The 14,113-nt window shown below is 33.8% G+C and overlaps 1 protein-coding gene across 40 annotated transcripts in view; it reads left to right on the forward strand.

Annotated features, from left to right (window-relative positions):
• The window catches only part of LOC100117118 (leucine-rich repeat-containing G-protein coupled receptor 4), a 722,517-nt gene that overhangs the window by 58,616 nt on the left and 649,788 nt on the right, over positions 1-14,113 (forward strand). For 4 of the 40 annotated variants that reach the window (XR_004345191.1, XM_032601534.1, XM_032601540.1 and 1 more), the window contains exon 1: positions 13,177-13,239. The exons of 32 other annotated variants lie outside the window; for them this stretch is intronic. The gene's annotated coding sequence lies outside the window, so the exon portion shown is untranslated. Of the gene's footprint in view, positions 1-9,371; positions 9,435-13,176; positions 13,240-14,113 lie in introns of those variants that run through there. 4 more of the 40 variants (XR_004345194.1, XM_031925169.2, XR_004345196.1 and 1 more) reach the window with 2 other exon arrangements.

Here is a 14,113-nt window from a genome sequence, read left to right on the forward strand (position 1 = left end):
GTCCTGGCCATTTAAATACAAAGTTGCGCATGCGTAGACTGCATGTACAAACATTGGGGCAATATGGAAATCAGTATAGTCTAAACAGACTTGTTTATTAATGCTGAGTCAGCTATAGTTGAACAATAACGTTCATCATCCTTCAAAAGGAAAAGTAAATTAGAAAAATATATAAATTATTCTTTTGGAATATTTTCACATTTTACTGACCAATCCGTTTTAAAGGGCAAAAACATACTGAGCTATAAAAGCTCTGTCCTAGGTATTTCTATACAAAGTTGCGCATGCGTATACTGCAAATACAAACATTGGGGCAATATGGAAATCGGGGTAGTCTAAACAGTATTGTTTATTAACTCTCAGTCCGCTATAGTTGAACAAACACGAACATCATCCTTTTAAAGGAAAAGAAAATTAGAGAAATATTAAAATTATACCTATGAAATATTTTCATGTTTTATCGACCTCTCCGCATCAAGGGGCAAAAACAGACTGAGCTATAAAAACACTGTCCTAGGTATTTATATACAAAATTGCGTATGCGTAAATTGCATATACAAACATTGCCGCAATATGGAAATCGGTTTAGTCTAAACAGACTTGTTTATTAACTCTCAGTCCGCTATAGTTGAACAATCACGAACATCATCCTTTTAAAGGAAAAGAAAATTAGAGAAATATTAAAATAATAACTACGAAATATTTTCATGTATTACTGACCTTTCCGCTTCAAAGTGCAAAATCGGTCGGAGCTATAAAATCACTGTCCTGGCCATTTAAATACAAAGTTGCGCATGTGTAGACTGCATGTACAAACATTGCCGCAATATGGAAATCAGTATAGTCTAAACAGACTTGTTTATTAATGCTGAGTCCGCTATAGTTGAACAATAACGTTCATCATCCTTCAAAAGGAAAAGTAAATTAGAAAAATATATAAATTATTCTTTTGGAATATTTTCACATTTTACCGACCAATCCGTTTTATAGGGCAAAAACATACTGAGCTATAAAAGCTCTGTCCTAGGTATTTATATACAAAGTTGCGCATGCGTATACTGCAAATACAAACATTGGGGCAATATGGAAATCGGGGTAGTCTAAACAGTATTGTTTATTAACTCTCAGTCCGCTATAGTTGAACAAACACGAACATCATCCTTTTAAAGGAAAAGAAAATTAGAGAAATATTAAAATAATAACTACGAAATATTTTCATGTATTACTGACCTTTCCGCTTCAAAGTGCAAAATCGGTCGGAGCTATAAAATCACTGTCCTGGCCATTTAAATACAAAGTTGCGCATGCGTAGACTGCATATACAAACATTGGAGCAATATGGAAATCGGTGTAGTCTAAACTGATTGTTTAATAATGCTCAGTCAGCTATAGTTGAACGATCACGAAAATCATTCTTCAAAAGGAAAAGTAAATGAGAAAAATATTGAAATTCCACTTTAGGAATATTTTCACGTTTTATCGACCTCTCCGCATCAAGGGGCAAAAACATACTGAGCTATAAAAGCTCTGTCCTAGGTATTTATATACAAAGTTGCGCATGCGTATACTGCAAATACAAAAATTGGGGCAATATGGAAATCGGGGTAGTCTAAACAGTATTGTTTATTAACTCTCAGTCCGCTATAGTTGAACAAACACGAACATCATCCTTTTAAAGGAAAAGAAAATTAGAGAAATATTAAAATAATAACTACGAAATATTTTCATGTATTACTGACCTTTCCGCTTCAAAGTGCAAAATCGGTCGGAGCTATAAAATCACTGTCCTGGCCATTTAAATACAAAGTTGCGCATGCGTAGACTGCTAATACAAACATTGGAGCAATATGGAAATCGGTGTAGTCTAAACTGATTGTTTAATAATGCTCAGTCAGCTATAGTTGAACGATCACGAAAATCATTCTTCAAAAGGAAAAGTAAATGAGAAAAATATTGAAATTCCACTTTAGGAATATTTTCATGTTTTATCGACCTCTCCGCATCAAGGGGCAAAAATATACTGAGCTATAAAAGCACTGTCCTAGGTATTTATATACAAAATTGCACATGCGTAAATTGCATATACAAACATTGCCGCAATATGGAAATCGGTTTAGTCTAAACAGACTTGTTTATTAATGCTGAGTCCGCTATAGTTGAACAATCACGAATATCATCCTTTTAGAGGAAAAGAAAATTAGAAAAATATTGAAATAATACCTATGAAATATTTTCATGTATTACTGACCTTTCCGCTTCAAAGTGCAAAATCGGTCGGAGCTATAAAATCACTGTACTGGCCATTTAAATACAAAGTTGCGCATGCGTAGACTGCATATACAAACATTGGAGCAATATGGAAATCGGTGTAGTCTAAACTGACATGTTTAATAATGCTCAGTCAGCTATAGTTGAACGATCACGAATATCATTCTTCAAAAGGAAAAGTAAATTAGAAAAATATATAAATTATTCTTTTGGAATATTTTCACATTTTACCGACCAATCCGTTTTAAAGGGCAAAAACATACTGAGCTATAAAAGCTCTGTCCTAGGTATTTATATACAAAGTTGCGCATGCGTATACTGCAAATACAAACATTGGGGCAATATGGAAATCGGGGTAGTCTAAACAGTATTGTTTATTAACTCTCAGTCCGCTATAGTTGAACAATTACGAATATCATCCTTCAAAAGGAAAAGTAAATTAGAGAAATATTAAAATAATACTTTTGGAATATTTTCCTGTTTTATCAACCTCTCCGCATCAAGGGGCAAAAACAGATTAAGCTATAAAAGCACTGTCCTGGCCATTTAAATACAAAGTTGCGCATGCGTAAATTGCATATACAAACATTGCCGCAATATGGAAATCGGTTTAGTCTAAACAGACTTGTTTATTAATGCTGAGTCCGCTATAGTTGAACAATAACGTTCATCATGCTTTAAATAGAAAAGTAAATTAGAGAAATATTAAAATATTACCTATGAAATATTTTCATGTATTACTGACCTTCCCGGGTCAAAGTGCAAAATTGTTTTGAGCTATAAAAGCACCGTCCTAGGTATTTATATACAACGTTGCTCATGCGTAAACTGCATATACGAACATTGGCAATATTGAAATCGGTGCAGTCTAAACTGCCTTGTTTATAAATGCGTAGACCGCTGTAGTTGAACAATAACGTTCATCATGCTTCAAAAGGAAAAGTAAATTAGAAAAATATTTAAATTATTCTTTTGGTATATTTTCACATTTTACCGACCAATCCGCTTTAAAGGGCAAAAATATACTGAGCTATTAAAGCACTGTCCTGGCCATGTATATACAAAGTTGCGCATGCGTAAACTGCATATACAAACATTGCCGCAATATGGAAATTGGTATAGTCTAAACAGACTTGTTTATTAATGCTGAGTCCGCTATAGTTGAACGATCACGAATATCATCTTCTAAAAGAAAAAGTAAACTAGATAAATATTGTAATTCCACTTTAGGAATATTTTCATGTTTTATCGACCTCTCCGCATCAAGGGGCAAAAACATACTGAGCTATAAAAGCACCGTCCTATGTATTTATATACAAAATTGCGCATGCGTAAACTGCATATACAAACATTCGGGCAATATGGAAATCGGTGTAGTCTAAACTGCCTTGTTTATAAATTCGTAGACCGCTGTAGTTGAACAATAACGTACATCATCCATCAAAAGGAAAAGTAAATTAGAAAAAAAATTAAATTAATTTTTTGGAATATTTTCACGTTTTATCGACCTCTCCGCATCAAGGGGCAAAAACATACTGAGCTATAAAAGCACCGTCCTAGGTATTTATATACAAAGTTGCACATGCTTATACTGCATATACAAACATTGAGGCAATATTGAAATCGGTGCAGTCTAAACTGCCTTGTTTATAAATGCGTAGACCGCTGTAGTTGAACAATAACGTACATCATCCATCAAAAGGAAAAGTAAATTAGAAAAATATTTAAATTATTCTTTTGGTATATTTTCACATTTTACCGACCAATCCGCTTTAAAGGGCAAAAATATACTGAGCTATAAAAGCACTGTCCTGGCCATGTATATAAAGTTGTGCATGCGTAAACTGCATATACAAATATTGGTGCGAGATGGAAGTCGGTGTAGTCTAAACTGTCTTGTTTATTAACTCTCAGTCCGCTATAGTTGAACAATCACGAACATCATCCTTTTAAAGGAAAAGAAAATTAGAGAAATATTAAAATAATAACTACGAAATATTTTCATGTATTACTGACCTTTCCGCTTCAAAGTGCAAAATCGGTCGGAGCTATAAAATCACTGTACTGGCCATTTAAATACAAAGTTGCGCATGCGTAGACTGCATATACAAACATTGGAGTAATATGGAAATCGGTGTAGTTTAAACTGACTTGTTTAATAATGCTCAGTCAGCTATAGTTGAACGATCACGAATATCATTCTTCAAAAGGAAAAGTAAATGAGAAAAATATTGAAATAATACTTTTGGAATATTTTCCTGTTTTATCAACCTCTCCGCATCAAGGGGCAAAAACAGATTAAGCTATAAAAGCACTGTCCTGGCCATTTAAATACAAAGCTGCGCATGTGTAGACTGCATATACAAACATTGCCGCAATATGGAAATTGGTATAGTCTAAACAGACTTGTTTATTAATGCTGAGTCCGCTATAGTTGAACGATCACGAATATCATCTTCTAAAAGAAAAAGTAAACTAGAAAATTATTGAAATTCCACTTTAGGAATATTTTCATGTTTTATCGACCTCTCCGCATCAAGTAGCAAAAACATACTGAGCTATAAAAGCACTGTCCTAGGTATTTATATACAAAATTGCGCATGCGTAAACTGCATATACAAACATTCGGGCAATATGGAAATCGGTGTAGTCTAAACTGCCTTGTTTATAAATTCGTAGACCGCTGTAGTTGAACAATAACGTTCATCATGCTTCAAAAGGAAATGTAAATTAGAAAAATATTTAAATTATTCTTTTGGTATATTTTCACATTTTACCGACCAATCCGCTTTAAAGGGCAAAAATATACTGAGCTATTAAAGCACTGTCCTGGCCATGTATATACAAAGTTGCGCATGCGTAAACTGCATATACAAATATTGGTGCAAGATGGAAGTCGGTGTAGTGTAAACTGTCTTGTTTATTAACTCTCAGTCCGCTATAGTTGAACAATCACGAACATCATCCTTTTAAAGGAAAAGAAAATTAGAGAAATATTAAAATAATAACTACGAAATATTTTCATGTATTACTGACCTTTCCGCTTCAAAGTGCAAAATCGGTCGGAGCTATAAAATCACTGTACTGGCCATTTAAATACAAAGTTGCGCATGCGTAGACTGCATATACAAACATTGGAGTAATATGGAAATCGGTGTAGTCTAAACTGACTTGTTTAATAATGCTCAGTCAGCTATAGTTGAACGATCACGAATATCATTCTTCAAAAGGAAAAGTAAATGAGAAAAATATTGAAATAATACCTATGGAATATTTTCATGTTTTATCAACCTCTCCGCATCAAGGGGCAATAACAGACTGAGCTATAAAAGCACTGTCCTGGACATGTATATACAAAGTTACGCATGCGTAAACTGCATATACAAACATTGGGGCCATATGGAAGTCGGTGTAGTCTATACTGTCTTGTTTATTTACTCTCAGTCCGCTATAGTTGAATAATCACGAACATCATCCTTTTAAAGGAAAAGTAAATTAGAGAAATATTAAAATAATACTTTTGGAATATTTTCCTGTTTTATCAACCTCTCCGCATCAAGGGGCAAAAACAGATTAAGCTATAAAAGCACTGTCCTGGCCATTTAAATACAAAGTTGCGCATGCGTAAATTGCATATACAAACATTGCCGCAATATGGAAATCGGTTTAGTCTAAACAGACTTGTTTATTAATGCTGAGTCCGCTATAGTTGAACAATAACGTTCATCATGCTTTAAATAGAAAAGTAAATTAGAGAAATATTAAAATATTACCTATGAAATATTTTCATGTATTACTGACCTTCCCGGGTCAAAGTGCAAAATCGTTTTGAGCTATAAAAGCACTGTCCTAGGTATTTATATACAACGTTGCTCATGCGTAAACTGCATATACGAACATTGGGGCAATATGGAAATCGGTATAGTCTAAACAGACTTGTTTATTAATGCTGAGTCCGCTATAGTTGAACGATCACGAATATCATCTTCTAAAAGAAAAAGTAAACTAGAAAAATATTGAAATTCCACTTTAGGAATATTTTCATGTTTTATCGACCTCTCCGCATCAAGTAGCAAAAACATACTGAGCTATAAAAGCACTGTCCTAGGTATTTATATACAAAATTGCGCATGCGTAAACTGCATATACAAAAATTCGGGCAATATGGAAATCGGTGTAGTCTAAACTGCCTTGTTTATAAATTCGTAGACCGCTGTAGTTGAACAATAACGTACATCATCCATCAAAAGGAAAAGTAAATTAGAAAAAAAATTAAATTAATTTTTTGGAATATTTTCACGTTTTATCGACCTCTCCGCATCAAGGGGCAAAAACATACTGAGCTATAAAAGCACCGTCCTATGTATTTATATACAAAGTTGCACATGCTTATACTGCATATACAAACATTGAGGCAATATTGAAATCGGTGCAGTCTAAACTGCCTTGTTTATAAATGCGTAGACCGCTGTAGTTGAACAATAACGTTCATCATGCTTCAAAAGGAAAAGTAAATTAGAAAAATATTTAAATTATTCTTTTGGTATATTTTCACATTTTACCGACCAATCCGCTTTAAAGGGCAAAAATATACTGAGCTATTAAAGCACTGTCCTGGCCATGTATATACAAAGTTGCGCATGCGTAAACTGCATATACAAACATTGCCGCAATATGGAAATTGGTATAGTCTAAACAGACTTGTTTATTAATGCTGAGTCCGCTATAGTTGAACGATCACGAATATCATCTTCTAAAAGAAAAAGTAAACTAGATAAATATTGAAATTCCACTTTAGGAATATTTTCATGTTTTATCGACCTCTCCGCATCAAGGGGCAAAAACATACTGAGCTATAAAAGCACCGTCCTATGTATTTATATACAAAATTGCGCATGCGTAAACTGCATATACAAACATTCGGGCAATATGGAAATCGGTGTAGTCTAAACTGCCTTGTTTATAAATTCGTAGACCGCTGTAGTTGAACAATAACGTACATCATCCATCAAAAGGAAAAGTAAATTAGAAAAAAAATTAAATTAATTTTTTGGAATATTTTCACGTTTTATCGACCTCTCCGCATCAAGGGGCAAAAACATACTGAGCTATAAAAGCACCGTCCTAGGTATTTATATACAAAGTTGCACATGCTTATACTGCATATACAAACATTGAGGCAATATTGAAATCGGTGCAGTCTAAACTGCCTTGTTTATAAATGCGTAGACCGCTGTAGTTGAACAATAACGTACATCATCCATCAAAAGGAAAAGTAAATTAGAAAAATATTTAAATTATTCTTTTGGTATATTTTCACATTTTACCGACCAATCCGCTTTAAAGGGCAAAAATATACTGAGCTATAAAAGCACTGTCCTGGCCATGTATATAAAGTTGTGCATGCGTAAACTGCATATACAAATATTGGTGCAAGATGGAAGTCGGTGTAGTCTAAACTGTCTTGTTTATTAACTCTCAGTCCGCTATAGTTGAACAATCACGAACATCATCCTTTTAAAGGAAAAGAAAATTAGAGAAATATTAAAATAATAACTACGAAATATTTTCATGTATTACTGACCTTTCCGCTTCAAAGTGCAAAATCGGTCGGAGCTATAAAATCACTGTACTGGCCATTTAAATACAAAGTTGCGCATGCGTAGACTGCATATACAAACATTGGAGTAATATGGAAATCGGTGTAGTTTAAACTGACTTGTTTAATAATGCTCAGTCAGCTATAGTTGAACGATCACGAATATCATTCTTCAAAAGGAAAAGTAAATGAGAAAAATATTGAAATAATACTTTTGGAATATTTTCCTGTTTTATCAACCTCTCCGCGTCAAGGGGCAAAAACAGATTAAGCTATAAAAGCACTGTCCTGGCCATTTAAATACAAAGCTGCGCATGTGTAGACTGCATATACAAACATTGCCGCAATATGGAAATTGGTATAGTCTAAACAGACTTGTTTATTAATGCTGAGTCCGCTATAGTTGAACGATCACGAATATCATCTTCTAAAAGAAAAAGTAAACTAGAAAATTATTGAAATTCCACTTTAGGAATATTTTCATGTTTTATCGACCTCTCCGCATCAAGTAGCAAAAACATACTGAGCTATAAAAGCACTGTCCTAGGTATTTATATACAAAATTGCGCATGCGTAAACTGCATATACAAACATTCGGGCAATATGGAAATCGGTGTAGTCTAAACTGCCTTGTTTATAAATTCGTAGACCGCTGTAGTTGAACAATAACGTTCATCATGCTTCAAAAGGAAATGTAAATTAGAAAAATATTTAAATTATTCTTTTGGTATATTTTCACATTTTACCGACCAATCCGCTTTAAAGGGCAAAAATATACTGAGCTATTAAAGCACTGTCCTGGCCATGTATATACAAAGTTGCGCATGCGTAAACTGCATATACAAATATTGGTGCAAGATGGAAGTCGGTGTAGTGTAAACTGTCTTGTTTATTAACTCTCAGTCCGCTATAGTTGAACAATCACGAACATCATCCTTTTAAAGGAAAAGAAAATTAGAGAAATATTAAAATAATAACTACGAAATATTTTCATGTATTACTGACCTTTCCGCTTCAAAGTGCAAAATCGGTCGGAGCTATAAAATCACTGTACTGGCCATTTAAATACTAAGTTGCGCATGCGTAGACTGCATATACAAACATTGGAGTAATATGGAAATCGGTGTAGTCTAAACTGACTTGTTTAATAATGCTCAGTCAGCTATAGTTGAACGATCACGAATATCATTCTTCAAAAGGAAAAGTAAATGAGAAAAATATTGAAATAATACCTATGGAATATTTTCATGTTTTATCAACCTCTCCGCATCAAGAGGCAATAACAGACTGAGCTATAAAAGCACTGTCCTGGACATGTATATACAAAGTTACGCATGCGTAAACTGCATATACAAACATTGGGGCCATATGGAAGTCGGTGTAGTCTATACTGTCTTGTTTATTTACTCTCAGTCCGCTATAGTTGAATAATCACGAACATCATCCTTTTAAAGGAAACGAAAATTAGAGAAATATTAAAATTATACCTATGAAATGATTTCAGGTTCTACCGACCATTCCGAATTACAGGGCAAAATAGGTCTCAGCTATAAAAACACTGTCCTAGGTATTTATATACAATTTGACGCATGCGTAAACTGCATATACAAACATTGGGGCAATATGGAAATCGGTATAGTCTAAATAGACTTGTTTATAAATGCACAGTCCGCTATAGTTGAACAATCACGAATATCATCCTTTTAAAGGAAAAGAAAATTAGAAAAATATTGAAATAATACCTATGAAATATTAACATGTATTACTGACCTTTCCGCTTCAAAGTGCAAAATCGGTCTCAGCTATAAAAGCACTGTCCTGGCCATGTATATAAAGTTGCGCATGCGTAAACTGCATATACAAGCATCGGTGCAATATGGAAATCGGTGTAGTCTAAAATGTCTTGTTTATTGAATCTCAGTCCGCTATAGTTGAACAATATCATGCTTTAAATGGAAAAGTAAATTAGAGAAATATTAAAATATTACCTATGAAATATTTTCATGTATTACTGACCTTCCCGGGTCAAAGTGCAAAATCGTTTTGAGCTATAAAAGCACTGTCCTGGCCATGTATATACAAAGTTTGGCATGCGTAATCTGCATATACAAACATTGCCGCAATATGGAAATCAGTATAGTCTAAACAGACTTGTTTATTAATGCTGAGTCCGCTATAGTTGAATAATCACGAACATCATCCTTTTAAAGGAAACGAAAATTAGAGAAATATTAAAATTATACCTATGAAATGATTTCAGGTTCTACCGACCATTCCGAATTACAGGGCAAAATCGGTCTCAGCTATAAAAACACTGTCCTAGGTATTTATATACAATTTGACGCATGCGTAAACTGCATATACAAACATTGGGGCAATATGGAAATCGGTATAGTCTAAATAGATTTGTTTATTAATGCACAGTCCGCTATAGTTGAACAATCACGAATATCATCCATTTAAAGGAAAAGAAAATTAGAAAAATATTGAAATAATACCTATGAAATATTTTCATGTATTACTGACATTTCCGCTTCAAAGTGCAAAATCGGTCTCAGCTATAAAAGCACTGTCCTGGCCATGTATATAAAGTTGTGCATGCATAATCTGCATATACAAACATTGGGGCAATATGGAAGTCGGTGTAGTCTAAACTGTCTTGTTGATTAACTCTCAGTCCGCTATAGTTGAACAATAACGTTCATCATCCTTCAAAAGGAAAAGTAAATGAGAAAAATATTGAAATTCCACTTTAGGAATATTTTCATGTTTTATCAACCTCTCCGCATCAAGGGGCAAAAACAGACTGAGCTATAAAAGCACTGTCCTGGCCATGTATATACAAAGTTGCGCATGCGTAAACTGCATATACAAGCATCGGGGCAATATGGAAATCGGTGTAGTCTAAAATGTCTTGTTTATTGACTCTCAGTCCGCTATAGTTGAACAATCATGATTATCATTCTCCAAAAGGAAAAGTAAATTAGAAAAATATTGAAATAATACCTATGAAATATTTTCATTTATTACTGACCTTTCCGCTTCAAAGTCCAAAATCAGTTGGAGCTATAAAATCACTGTCCTGGCCATGTATATACAAAGTTGCGCATGCGTAAACTGCATATACAAACATCGGAGCAATATGGAAATCGGTATAGTCTAAACAGACTTGTTTATTAATGCTGAGTCCGCTATAGTTGAACAATATCATGCTTTAAATGGAAAAGTAAATTAGAGAAATATTAAAATATTACCTATGAATTATTTTCATGTATTACTGCCCTTCCCGGGTCAAAGTGCAAAATCGTTTTGAGCTATAAAAGCACTGTCCTGGCCATGTATATACAAAGTTTGGCATGCGTAATCTGCATATACAAACTTTGCCGCAATTTGGAAATCAGTATAGTCTAAACAGACTTGTTTATTAATGCTGAGTCCGCTATAGTTGAATAATCACGAACATCATCCATTTAAAGGAAACGAAAATTAGAGAAATATTAAAATTATTCCTATGAAATGATTTCAGTTTCTACCGACCATTCCGAATTACAGGGCAAAATCGGTCTCAGCTATAAAAACACTGTCCTAGGTATTTATATACAATTTGACGCATGCGTAAAATGCATATACAAACATTGGGGCAATATGGAAATCGGTATAGTCTAAATAGACTTGTTTATTAATGCACAGTCCGCTATAGTTGAACAAACACGAACATCATCCTTTTAAAGGAAAAGAAAATTAGAGAAATATTAAAATAATAACTACGAAATATTTTCATGTATTACTGACCTTTCCGCTTCAAAGTGCAAAATCGGTCGGAGCTATAAAATCACTGTCCTGGCCATTTTAATACAAAGTTGCGCATGTGTAGACTGCTTGTACAAACATTGCCGCAATATGGAAATCAGTATAGTCTAAACAGACTTGTTTATTAATGCTGAGTCCGCTATAGTTGAACAATAACGTTCATCATCCTTGAAAAGGAAAAGTAAATTAGAAAAATATATAAATTATTCTTTTGGAATATTTTCACATTTTACCGACCAATCCGCTTTAAAGGGCAAAAACATACTGAGCTATAAAAGCTCTGTCCTAGGTATTTATATACAAAGTTGCGCATGCGTAAACTGCATATACAAGCATCGGGGCAATATGGAAATCGGTGTAGTGTAAAATGTCTTGTTTATTGACTCTCAGTCCGCTATAGTTGAACAATCATGATTATCATTCTCCAAAAGGAAAAGTAAATTAGAAAAATATTGAAATAATACCTATGAAATATTTTCATTTATTACTGACCTTTCCGCTTCAAAGTGCAAAAACGGACTGAGCTATAAAAGCACTGTCCTGGCCATGTATATAAAGTTGTGCATGCATAATCTGCATATACAAACATTGGGGCAATATGGAAGTCGGTGTAGTCTAAACTGTCTTGTTTATTAACTCTCAGTCCGCTATAGTTGAACAATAACGTTCATCATCCTTCAAAAGGAAAAGTAAATGAGAAAAATATTGAAATTCCACTTTAGGAATATTTTCATGTTTTATCAACCTCTCCGCATCAAGGGGCAAAAACAGACTGAGCTATAAAAGCACTGTCCTGGCCATGTATATACAAAGTTACGCATGCGTAAACTGCATATACAAATATTGGTGCAATATGGAAGTCGGTGTAGTCTAAACTGTTTTGTTTGTTAACTCTCAGTCCGCTATAGTTGAACAATCACGAACATCATCCTTTTAAAGGAAAAGAAAATTAGAGAAATATTAAAATAATAATTACGAAATATTTTCATGTATTACTGACCTTTCCGCTTCAAAGTGCAAAATCGGTCGGAGCTATAAAAGCACTGTTCTGGCCATTTAAATACAAAGTTGCGCATGCGTAGACTGCATATACAAACATCGGAGCAATATGGAAATCGGTATAGTCTAAACAGACTTGTTTATTAATGCTGAGTCCGCTATAGTTGAACGATCACGAATATCATTCTTCAAAAGGAAAAGTAAATGAGAAAAATATTGAAATAATACCTATGGAATATTTTCATGTTTTATCAGCCTCTCCGCATCAAGGGGCAATAACAGACTGAGCTATAAAAGCACTGTCCTGGCCATGTATATACAAAGTTACGCATGCGTAAACAGCATATACAAACATTGGGGCAATATGGAAGTCGGTGTAGTCTATACTGTCTTGTTTATTTACTCTCAGTCCGCTATAGTTGAATAATCACGAACATCATCCCTTTAAAGGAAACGAAAATTAGAGAAATATTAAAATTATACCTATGAAATGATTTCAGGTTCTACCGACCATTCCGAATTACAGGGCAAAATCGGTCTCAGCTATAAAAACACTGTCCTAGGTATTTATATACAATTTGACGCATGCGTAAAATGCATATACAAACATTGGGGCAATATGGAAATCGGTATAGTCTAAATAGACTTGTTTATTAATGTACAGTCCGCTATAGTTGAACAAACACGAACATCATCCTTTTAAAGGAAAAGAAAATTAGAAAAATATTGAAATAATACCTACGAAATATTTTCATGTATTACTGACCTTTCCGCTTCAAAGTGCAAAATCGGTCGGAGCTATAAAAACACTGTCCTAGGTATTTATATACAATGTGACGCATGCGTAAACTGCATATACAAACATTGGGGCAATATGGAAATCGGTATAGTCTCAATAGACTTGTTTATTAATGCACAGTCCGCTATAGTTGAACAATCACGAATATCATCCTTTTAAAGGAAAAGAAAATTAGAAAAATATTGAAATAATACCTATGAAATATTTTCATGTATTACTGACCTTTCCGCTTCAAATTGCAAAAACGGACTAAGCTATAAAATCACTGTCCTGGCCATTTAAATACAAATCTGATATCGAAATTCCGTTTTTGTGGCAAATAAATATTAATCGCTTCATATTGATAAATATTTTACTTTAAAACTGTATTGGCACATCAGAGAGTGGCGAGAATAAAATGTAAGGCCAAAATTGTTGAACTTACGTTTTTCACACGCCCTTTTTTTAACCAAAAGTCTACCTTAGCTCATCGAACATAGGCAAGCAAAGCAAGGAATAAATCTAAACCAAAAATACTTAAACCAAAGTACCTCTCGCATTCCGAGTAAAATAACTTATTTAAACTACACCTTATACATCGAAAGAAGGCAAGCTAAGCGAAGAATAAATTTAAAACCTAAACGTGTATACCGAATTAC

This window comes from Nasonia vitripennis (assembly GCF_009193385.2).
Source record: "Nasonia vitripennis strain AsymCx chromosome 2 unlocalized genomic scaffold, Nvit_psr_1.1 chr2_random0006, whole genome shotgun sequence".
NCBI lineage: Eukaryota > Metazoa > Arthropoda > Insecta > Hymenoptera > Pteromalidae > Nasonia > Nasonia vitripennis.